Source organism: Haplochromis burtoni, unplaced genomic scaffold (genome assembly GCF_018398535.1).
Source record: "Haplochromis burtoni strain Fernald_Lab_line unplaced genomic scaffold, NCSU_Asbu1 Contig_132, whole genome shotgun sequence".
Classification (NCBI taxonomy): Eukaryota; Metazoa; Chordata; class Actinopteri; order Cichliformes; family Cichlidae; genus Haplochromis; species Haplochromis burtoni.
Window position 1 is genome coordinate 534,827 of NW_024582493.1, and position 11,393 is coordinate 546,219.

Genomic DNA, 11,393 nt, shown 5'->3' on the forward strand with positions numbered 1-11,393 from the left:
TTATCTTATCTTATCTTAAAACCGCAGAATGAATGGTTACCAGTGCTGGAAATGCTAGTGCTTGATGCAGTGTTTTGATTTTGCTGCCACTTGTACCTACAATGCAACGTGCACAGGTCACGTGGTCTATCGATCTCTACAGGAATTTTCCAAGCAGGACCTGGAGGCATTGCAGGACTCGACTCGAGCTGAGATCTGAATAAACTGGTCACTGAAAGGTTGCTGGACCCACAAGGTAAAGAAGTTATTCTTCTTCAGGAGCTGATAACTCATAGCAGGTATTAGGACCAATCAGAGGGCATCTCTTAGACACTCATAGCAACAAGATTTGTAAACAGGCAAAACTCCCCTGGTCGTGACAACACCAGACAACTTCTGGCTCCAAAAACTTAGGATAGAAGCCATGATAAAGATATGGCTTTAAAATTGTCATGATGTCCATCTTTTGTATACAGTCTTTTACAGACACTGGCCATCAGTTTTGTTTTTTTAAACCAAAGTTTCTCCTACTGGCCAATCACCAAGCACATCACCAAGCACATGGTTGGCCCTGCTGAAGACGACCAATCATGTGCTTGTCAGCAACGTGTCTTTTAGGTTTACTTATGATGATCTGTGCTTAGTTAGTATTGGTGTTTGTTTCCTGCCCTATTGTGTGTAAATGGTTTGGCCCAGTGGTTCCCAAACTTTTTTTGCTGCGCCCCCCTCTGTTTTACAAGAAAAACGTTCGCGCACCCCCCCGCGCACGCACAAACACATCCTCCAACAAAAGCTAAATTTGAGTGAACAAATTCATCTCCGAAAACGGAGTTTAGTTGACCTCTTTTATGGGCCTACTGATTATATTTTTGAATCCTGTCTTTGTACGTTTTTGTTTTGTTTTTGAGGGTTAAAATAAAGAGAACCCATTTTAAAGATATTTTTCCTGTGTCGTTTATGCCTTTGCTACTTGCTCCCTCACAATGCTGTTTACTAATGTAATCAACCCTTTTCACATTTGGAAACGTCAGTTCAATTGGATACACTTTACAATGTTACCTTCAAACACAACATCAACAACACTGGACATGAAACCTGTTTTCATTCTATTCTGTTGTCAATAGACAAGTTAGGAAAATACAACAGTTGAAGTTAATTCCAGAAAATGATAGTAAAATACACTATTATTATTATTATTATTATTATTATTGGGCAGCACGGTGGCACGGTGGTTAGCACTGTTGCCGCACAGCAAGAAGGTCCTGAGTTCAATTCCAACATCAGGCCGGGGTCTTTCTGTGTGGAGTTTGCATGTTCTCCCCGTGTTCGCGTGGGTTCTCTCCGGGTACTCCGGCTTCCTCCCACCGTCCAAAGACATGCAACTTGTGGGGATAGGTTAATTGGATAATCCAAATTGCCACTAGGTGTGAATGTGCGAGTGAATGTGAGTGTGAATGGTTGTCTGTCCCTGTGTGTTAGACTGGCGACCTGTCCAGGGTGTACCCCGCCTTTCGCCCTATGACAGCTGGGATAGGCTCCAGCGCCCCCCGCGACCCTGAAAAGGATAAGCGAATGGATGGGTATTATTATAGTTATGTTTGGGGGGTGCTTGAGCACGCGGGAAAGGGTCTAAACTCACCTGATTACTGCCAAGAGGACCTGACTGACTATGTGCTGTTAGAAATGGCTGTACATGATTAATAAAATGCTATATCAATTAATGGGAAACATTCAGTTACAGCAGCAACTTACGCATTATAGTCTATTAACCCTTTATTTACAGGTCTCACAGTCTCTTAATATGACGACTTTTCACTCACTGAAGTCACTTTCATATTAGAGTCCACAACCAGAGTAGCTGAGATGCTAACCAGCGTTTCGTCATAATGAACTAATGAAACAAAAGAAGGGCTCTTGCATGCATTGGTTATTGGGCTGATTTCAGAGGAGCTTCTAGCCTATCCTCACCCTAACAGCCTATCGCTGTAGAACACTGCCTAATGCTTCCAGTCATTATCCTCTCAGCCTATGATACTCACCGGCAATGACTGCGATAAGAGGGCAATTTCCTCAAATGTGTCTTTCACACATTAACCCCTCGTCACACAGATGCTGCTCTGACTCCAGCGTGGGCATCAGCTCTCAGCACTTACAAAGAGCTTTTAAACTTCAGCATAGCAAGCATTAGAAATTTCCCCCTCCCCTTCACAAATGTCCGTCTTTGTGTCACTATAGCTGGGTTACAACAGTTCTGTGGTTAAATGTGAAATCACACAGATCAGAAAAATGAGGAAACATGAGAACCGTTTGGAATGAATCTAAACATGCACGTTCGTTTTACTTAAATCGCTTTGGAAAACAGTATCTAACGTGAAAGTGCTGGTTGAGGTGAGGGTCAGGGCTGGAATACATGGCTGGAACGTGTATTACCGCGGGAGCGTCATTCTGCTGGATTTCATCCATAACCTGGCACGTAGCATAAGAACGTCACCTTTCACATTCCTCAGGAACACCACGGGACAAATCATCACTATCTTACGCCTCGGGAGTGATAATGTCCCAATCCTATCATCCTTTTAGGGCGGCCTTAAATGGATCTAAGACTCTGTGTCCCCTTAAATGGTTCAGAGGTGATGGTTACAGAAATGTTTTCGCAGTGAGCGCCTCAAAAACATACTAAAAGTTTTTATTTTATTAAATAAATTAAATGAATTATTAAATATTGCTATTAAATGCATTACATGTGAGTGGAAAACCAATAAAAATGAACCTGTAATCACATGTAAAGTGAACAGGGAGAAAATGTAGCTTTATAAATAAGGTTAAAAAACAAATGAGAAACTCTTCAGTGGTGTGTACCACATCAATATAACACTTCTTTTTCTTTTGATACATTTAATGTGCATTTAAGTCACACTACTGCTACATTTCCGGGGAACACAAAGCATTGCAGTCGTCAAGTATTTGTTGTTGTGGGCTGAGAAATGGTTCAATCCAAAGGAACCATTGGCTGCAGGAAACAAGAAACTAATGTGATTGGAGGATTTTAAGTCATTCTTTGAATAAATAAGAATCGGCTGCCCATCCAGTTCCAGCAAATAATAATATAATGATGTGGCAATAAAAGGGCCCATATTTACTCCTCCTGTCGTCACAGACATAAATACGATGAATTTGTGATCTCAATAAAAGGAAACTGATTCTTCTCGTGTAGGCAGCTGTAACATGGACTGAACTACCAAGGCTGAACATATGCAATGCTCAGGCAACACAGGACCTGACCAGTGGCTGAGTAACAATATTCAGTCCAAATATAAAATCATTTTTAACCGAGTTAAAGCTGTTTTGAACAACTTTATGTTAACAGTTCATCAAGTTTAATAAATCAAATCTTTTTTAGTTTTTATTGAAAGCATCTTTCAGCTGATTGTTTTGTTGCTGTGGTCTTCTTTGTTCTTTGCTTTCATGTTAAGTCAACAGCAGACATCACCTTTTCACTCAGAGCCAGCATGCACACAGGTGCCTCATTGATTAGTTGTCATGTTAGACTAATGTGAGGACCTATTTACTTTCCTGCCACTTACCAGATGTACAGTTACTCATGTGTTAAATCTTTAAAATGTTGTTGTGATGTCTAATAGTTTCTGGTAGTAATGAAGCACATCGGTGAATCATGCCACTGCTGCAGGCCATTAAAACATTTTTCCCCATGTCTTGAACCTTCCAATGAATTAATCGCCATAATGGCCCGTGACAGCACCAGCATTTATGTCTAGCATACAGCTCCAGACACAAACTCCTTTTTACATTATGCAAAATGATTGGCAGCAACTTTCCTAAGATCCTTCTGCTGCAAATAAGCAAGCAGCAAGCTGGACGTAATGCATTTGTAGTTTAATTGGCGTTGACACTTTATTGTATTTCCTTCCCACTTTCCTAATTCCCCTGGGAGCTCTGGCCCTGCCTGGTGCCTCATTGGCGAAACTTGAGCCCAAGCAAGACGATATACTTTTCCAATAAGAACCTCCTGATTGTGCCATGTCAGAGATTCTGCATCCAAGTCCGCTTTCTGAGTGGGGGAGATGGCTTTAGAAACTCAAATATGTCGTCCAAACGTGCTCATTAAGTTTGAGGGGGCCACTGCTAATCGTGTATTGGGTTGACGCTGCAGTAACTGATAGCCGGGCTGATGAAAGTCAGAGATGTGGAGAGGTGATTTTACTGCTGCTAAGACGTTTTCTGCTCCTTTCAGATTATGTTTCTCGTCTTAATGATGGTCCTGAGTGTGGATCTGCAGACGGATAAATTTGTATCTCTGTTCTGCCAATGCTGCAAAAACTGAACAGTTGGTATTATTATACAGTAGCATCAAAACTTTGACACTTTCAAGAATATTTGGGCTTTTATTTTCTTAACAACAGGAGGTGTAACACATTTCAGTGCTGAATGCACAGTGCCCTCTAACCTGAGAGCATAAATGAATAAAAGTGCTGGTTTGATTTTGGTTATTTTTACATTTATGATGTTCAGGATGTTGCAGCTTTCATCAGAAATATAGACGAGTGTCCAGTGACACATACAGTGCTGTAAAAAGCATTTGCCCCCTTACTTCTTATTTTTGTGCATATTTGTCATCAAACAAAGCAAATACAAATTGCAGCTTGAAAGTTGTAGCACAAATTAAGAGCAATGTATAGATGGATCAGCAGACACGGGTTTCACGTGTGGCACTCTCGATGGATTGAGTTGTTAATAAAATTGGGATGATGTGAAACGTCGCACAAATGTACGTCTTTTTTTTCATATTGAAGAAAAAGTCGGTCAATCTAAGCTGATCCCAGCTGACCTCGTACAAAATACACAAGCAACCAACAGAATCTGATCATTCGGTCATTTATGTTTAATCTGCATTCAACAAAGACATACTGAACAACGTACTGTGAGCTGACAGTGGCGCTGCTTTTGGGAGACAATATCTAAAGTTGTCCTCTGTCACATGCAGCAGACAAAGGGAAATACCTCGAGTCAGCTCTCTGGAAATCGTTGGTAAATATTGGGTTTAGATTAGGTGCTGCCCTACATAACATCCGAGGTACAAGACACATGCTGTGAATCCCGTGTGCTCTTCCCTGTGGCATGTACCAAACAGAAGCTCGCTGGTTCCCGTAGTCCGCATTGTGCTCGGCCAACATACTGAACCGCCCCGGACCCATCCACAGCATCGCATTATTGTTAGAAAGTGCTTGATGCATTGAATAAAGTGCTGCGTGAATGTGGCTTTTAGTAAAACCACTTTGAGTACTTTGAGAGTAAAAAAGCACTGAAGTAAATCCCGATGCATTTACTTTGTGCTTTGTTTCCATCAGACTGCGACTGTGTGTGCACTGCTGCACAACTGCTAAAAGGTATTGATTCAGATAGTGACAATAACCATTCTGTGCAGACACTTTCAAAACTGAGTCGTAAAAAACAAACTGAACGTGTTCAAACATCTATTGCATAATGAGCATCGGACAAACAGCCCGAGCTGGCATGAAGGCAGCACCACCAGAGGAGGATTTTAAGAAGTGTTTGAAAAACATAGAAGGCAAAATCCAGATAATAATGATAAAAGCCTAAAAAACTATCATCAGAAATGTCTCAATATTCTGGAACACAACTCTAAGAGTTCTCAAATCACATTTTGTAAGTTACATTATTCTTCGTGCCCCCATCTGGGTTTGTTTCCTAACAGTGCTCCAGCCTTAGTCTCTATAAACATGTTCATCAGTATCTCATAAGCCAATACGTTTTTTTACCAAACTAGCAAATACAAAAACTAAGGTGATATTTTTAGTTTAGTTTTCCAAGATCGCAAAATAATTGTTTTATTTTCTATTTTAGTTAATTGAATATTTTCATCCCCACATCAGGTTTTAGTTTGTAGTTTAGTGAACTGTAACTATCAATTATTGTTGATTCATTTGAAGGATATCCAAACTTTTACTCACCCTCTACAGCTGTAACTCCACAACAACTAGTTGCTGACTCGTTTGCTTTTCTACTTCCTCTCTCAAAAATACTTTTGGGGAAACTGAAGTAAGAACTAAAATACTCCAAGCAGCTGCTGAAGAGTGAGTCAGCTTGGTGATGAATCCCAGGCCCCTGCTCTGCAGTAAAGGATACAGGGCTGGTACGCCAGAGACTGGGATGTTATGCAACACTAGTGTGCAAACACAGGATTGTAATCACAAACCTAACCTGCTGAACATCCTGTACCTCTCACTACACCGACATAGACCTATCAAACTAGACCTCGATTACACATCTGTGTTTTAGAGCACCGGGAGCAGTTCAGATATCTGCATTTATCCACAGGAAGTGCAAGAATATAAAGAGCGTGGAATGGGAAAAGCTGAGGAACCACATGGGGTGTAACATTTTTGCTTTCCACTCATCTGAACTTTGATTGAACTCCTGTGGAGAAAGTGAGTTATTCCAAACACGCAGAAGCTTTGGTAAATGTCACAACTGTTAGTCTGACAGGAAACAAGTGAGACGGGAGCACAGAGACAGAGAGCTGCTGGGACAATGGCATGATTCAGAGCAGCGAGAGCACAGAGCAGGCCAGCAGGATGCAAATCAAACCTGTGTCTGGAACCTGTAAACAAAGAAATGAATCAAATGTGTAATTGTGCTGTGGCAGGCTGGTGATACAGCAACCGATTTACTCTGGAACAAATAAAACACTGAAAAAAGCCAAACAGTAACATTTTTAAGTTATCTGAGTGGCTTACATATCATGTTTAACCCGAGTAGCGAGAGACCGCGGGGGTCTAAAGACGATGTGCCGGGAGTCCGCTGCTCTCGCCGGCTCTAGTGACCCTCGAGCTCTCGGCTAGCTATCGAGCTGGTGGGTAACAGACGTCTCCGAAAACATCGGAGCACTTTTACAAATATGTGGTGTCTTGATAAACCGAGCAGATATTTGAGGTTTACACAGCTACATTCTCGCCTGAAAATATGTTAAAAGTTTATTTTGTGACCCAGAAAGAATAATAAGAGTAAGTGTCCTGTGTCGGGTGTGTCCTTCATGTTGGGCCACGAAGGACACACCCGACCCATCCTTCAAATCTGGGGAAATGAAGGAGGCATTTGTCAGCCGCATTTGGAGCAGCCTTTGAATTGGGACAGCCTTCATCACCTGGCCTTGGCCTGCAAATGCGGCCTCCGAAGGATGCGGTTCCTGAATTGGGACGCAGCCCTTGTCTCATGTGTTTTGTGTTCAGTTTTCTTCCCGTCTCGTTCTGTCTGTATGTCCCAGCTGTGTCCCCCTGCCGTCTCCACTCTCCCAATCACATGTCTGTGTATTTATAGTGTCCGTTTCCCTTTGTCCATTGCTGGACTGTCCAGTCAGGATGTGCAGGACACAGTCATTTGTCCTTTTCATGTCTGTAATTGCTCTCAGTGAACCTCCGTTTTCGGGAACACCTATAATGTTTCTTGACTGGCAGAAAGGTGTCGAGGCCCTGAGATAGGACCACCAGCTCATGATGCCTCCTCCACTGTAGTGTGCAGTGCTTTCTGTAGTCCGGGGAGTTCAGCACTGATTCTGTGGATCATCCAGGTGTCTGTAAACTGTCATTTGAAGAACATCATTTACCTTTATAGATTTCTTGTTCAGCGTTTTTCTTTCTGAAACACATTAATAATACAGGTGTTTGCAAGTTGTGGAGATTTCGGTTCTTTTCCACCTCTTTTGAAATTGTCCACTGCAGATCTGAGCACGATCTGCAGGACACACACTTCTTAGGTGCTGTGCCAGTTGGCATCAGTAGCTTGGCCAGGTGGAAGCTACTCTACGTTCTTCAGTACTTTTTATTAGAATCTTTTTTTCCACATGTTGCTGTAATGTGAAGCATTAAATATGCCACATTTTGAGGTTTATTTTTATTTTTCACACTTAACAAATGTAGGACAGCCACTGGTAATCCAACTGCTGTGACAAGAGCATGCAGGACTGAATCAAGTACAGATGAATCTATAAAGAGTAAGGTGGGAAAATGAGCTACTGAGCTGTTTTTAGTTTGAGGTTAACACAAAAACACAAAAAATATGTTGCCTTAAAAGGTGTCAGTGATGATAATGGATGAAAGGACTCCAAAGCTGATTAGCTTGTACACACTGGCAGAAACATAAAACAAGATTTTTGTAAATACAGATACCGAAAAACTTTAAATTTGGCGGTGTAATAATTTTAGGTGCTGTCCCTGGATGTTTTTAAAGCATTCACTCGTCCCAGTTTTCATCCCAACACACGCTGTTCTGATTCATCTCTGAGACGTTCTGCGGATGTCTTGATTCGAGCTGCCAATCCTGCCAAAAATTCAGCAGTTATATTTTTAAAAGAGTCCCACACAGCCCAACCCACACACCAAACAACCACCGAGTCTCCAGCACAGCATCGTGGCAGAATTATGGACATGTAGCTCCCTTCGTCTGAGGTTGTTGTGCTGGTTGGCATGACAACGAGGCAGCTGTAAACGCCGTCTCCCTGTCGATGCCTACAGTAGTTGATCCTATCAGGTCACAGAGCGAGAACATCACTGATGCTTGATGGGCGACAGGAAACTTCAAACACTGTACTTCCACACTGACTAGTCCCTTTTTTCACTGCTTATAGAGTATAAGCAGTGATATCTCATATCGAGGATACACGGAGGGATCAATCAACAGCTGAGCTACGAACCATGAGCCAGTGTATGTAGGCTGTGCACTGAAAGATCAGTGCACTCCTCATCATTACAGTCTACTGTTATCATAGAATACAGGTAAGTGTCTAACTGTGACAGAGCGATGCTGTTGCTGAATGTAGATGGTAAAATCTACACTACCAGTCAAAAGTTTGGACACACCCTCTCATTTAATGGTTTTTCTTTATTTTTACTACAGGCTTTATTTATATGGATACACCGTGATAAAATGGGAATGGTTGGTGATATTAAAGTCCTGTTTGTGGCACATTAGTATATGTGAGGGAGCAAACTCCTCAAGATGGGCGGTGACCATGGTGGCCATTTAGAAGTCGGCCATCTTGGATACAACTTTTGTTTTTTCAATAAAAAGGGTCATGTGACACATCAAACTTATTGGTAATGTCACAAGAAAAACAATGGTGTGCTTGGTTTCAACGTAACTTTATTCTTTCATGAGTTAACCATCCTCTGAGGATGTTTCCAGCAGGACGATGCATCATGTAACAAAGTTCAAATGACTGCAAACTGTTGTCTTGAACATAATAAGTTCACTGTATGCAAATGGTCTCCATATGGTCATCAAATGTCAAAATCAGGAGATTTACATCATTGAAATACTGATACACAATCTCTGAGCACTGTTTCCTTGAATTAGGGCAGTTCTGTAGGCAACAAAAGGCTCCAACCAAATACGAGTCTCTTACATACAGTACGCAGCACAGAGTACAATTCAACCACTTAAGAAACGTCGTAACTTAATTAAAACAGCCATAAGGTTGCATCCACCTAAAAAAGTGAACATTCAAACTGTCATTAAGACGGGGTTTTATTGAACCAAAGAACCAAAAAAAAGTTTGGTTTCATCAGTCTTGTAAGGTAAGCGGTAGTTGGAAACAGTGACAGGACTCTCTTAAAACACCATCTGATCTGTAGCTCTTCTACAGCTGTCAGTCATGTCACACAGTCTTTGTCCACAATGTCTCACATTTCCACTATTTCACTTCATTCTCAAGCCTGATTTATAATCCTGTGTTGAATCCCTGTACAGCCTACACCAGAGTAGGTGATGCATTTGCGTGTGCCTTTAAAATTTGAATCAATTTAGCCTATGCATGGATGATGAGCGCTTTGAAACCCACAGAATATATAGTATTGTCTCAACTACATGCAATTACAGCCTTTAATTTTACAGAGGCATTATCCTTATAATATCTTCATACGGCACATTACTACTACGCAGACACAGGCTATGATTTTGGCATTGATTTAATGCAATACAATAAAGGAGGCTTAGTGTGTTACCAGCAGTGTTACCTGCTGATCAATAAAGACTAGCTGTATTCTTCCCACAGTTAACAATGAACGATAGCATAGTGATGCTAATTTGTGATACTCTAAATTATTAATTCCACAGAAACTGGAGCTAAATCATTTTTTCAAATCATTTCTGGCCATATCATATGCAATGTAAATATGTAAAAGAGTAAGAACAGAAAACATGTATGTAGCTGACGTACCTGTCAGGTAAACGATGCTGTCTGACATCAGAGCAGCTGTTAGAAGCATGGAAATTTCCTACGGCAGGAAATCACAAATGTTACACTGTTGCCCCACAACCCAAAATCACAGATCACAACACTGAGAACAGGTGACTAACAGAGGCACCATCAGGCCTCGGAGCGCGTAATCACTTATAGCCGTGACAGATGGTAAACGATGGTGAGCTTTCACACCAATCAATGTTCCAGGCTGAAAGAACAAGAAAACACGGAAAGAAAGCCCAATGATCCGACTCGGAGTTTGTAAATTCATACAAACTGTGTAAAGGTGATTTCCATCTTATGTTTAATTAAAATTTACACAGACAAGCTTTGGTTGGATTTGTGGATGCGGTCATTCTAGGTATGAACTCGAGACTTTTAAAATGCCTTTGAGCGCCACTCAGCTACCTTCTCTTTGTGCTCCTTCTCTTCGCTTCTCAAACTGATTCCAGACCAAATTCAGACCCATACTCAGAAAACAGGAGGTGTACAAAAAGCATGACTACACTGTACAAATAACACCAGCTGCAGTTTGTTTGATTTATACCCTGATGATCTCGTCACCTTCCAATAAATCAATTGCTGTTTACCTCTGGATGTGTAGTTTTGTGTGACCAAAGGCTGCACATTTGCATCAGACATTACAGTGACATCAGTGTTTGTTAGTGATAACAGCAACTTGCCCAGTGCATTGATCCATAAATGCTACCTGAGTGTACCTCCTGTTTCACTGAGACACAGATAAGCTCAAAGACTTTATTTTAAACTGTCAAAACTGTTTTTCTGTAATAGAACTACGAAGACTGAAACCAAAAAAGTCCAAATGGCATTTTTAACACAGACAGTAACATGAGTATTGGACACATCACCAGTTTTCTAAAGGTGATAATTCTAACCAGATGTTGGTAACAGGACCTTAAGAGCCTTTGTCAGGAATTCAACGGTTATGGTTCTGCATGCGCCTGAACCTCCCTAACAAGATCAATAACAAAACCGGCTACTGATACCAAATACGGTAAGGTGCAGTCACCAGCCAGCTCCATGGATGACATAAGGTCATTTGCCAGAAGTGAACGAGACATCAAGCCACTGATCCACACCACTAGGATCTACAGCAGGGGTCAGCAACCCTTTTTTT

At 41.4% G+C, this 11,393-nt stretch overlaps 1 protein-coding gene across 1 annotated transcript in view; it reads right to left on the reverse strand.

The window, feature by feature from the left end:
- The window catches only part of tpst1 (tyrosylprotein sulfotransferase 1), an 82,245-nt gene extending 76,139 nt beyond the window's left edge, over nucleotides 1–6,106 (reverse strand). Inside the window, exon 1 of the mRNA XM_005930836.3 lies at nucleotides 5,970–6,106. The gene's annotated coding sequence lies outside the window, so the exon portion shown is untranslated. The remainder of the gene's footprint in view (nucleotides 1–5,969) is intronic.
- Nucleotides 6,107–11,393: the final 5,287 nt, after the last annotated feature.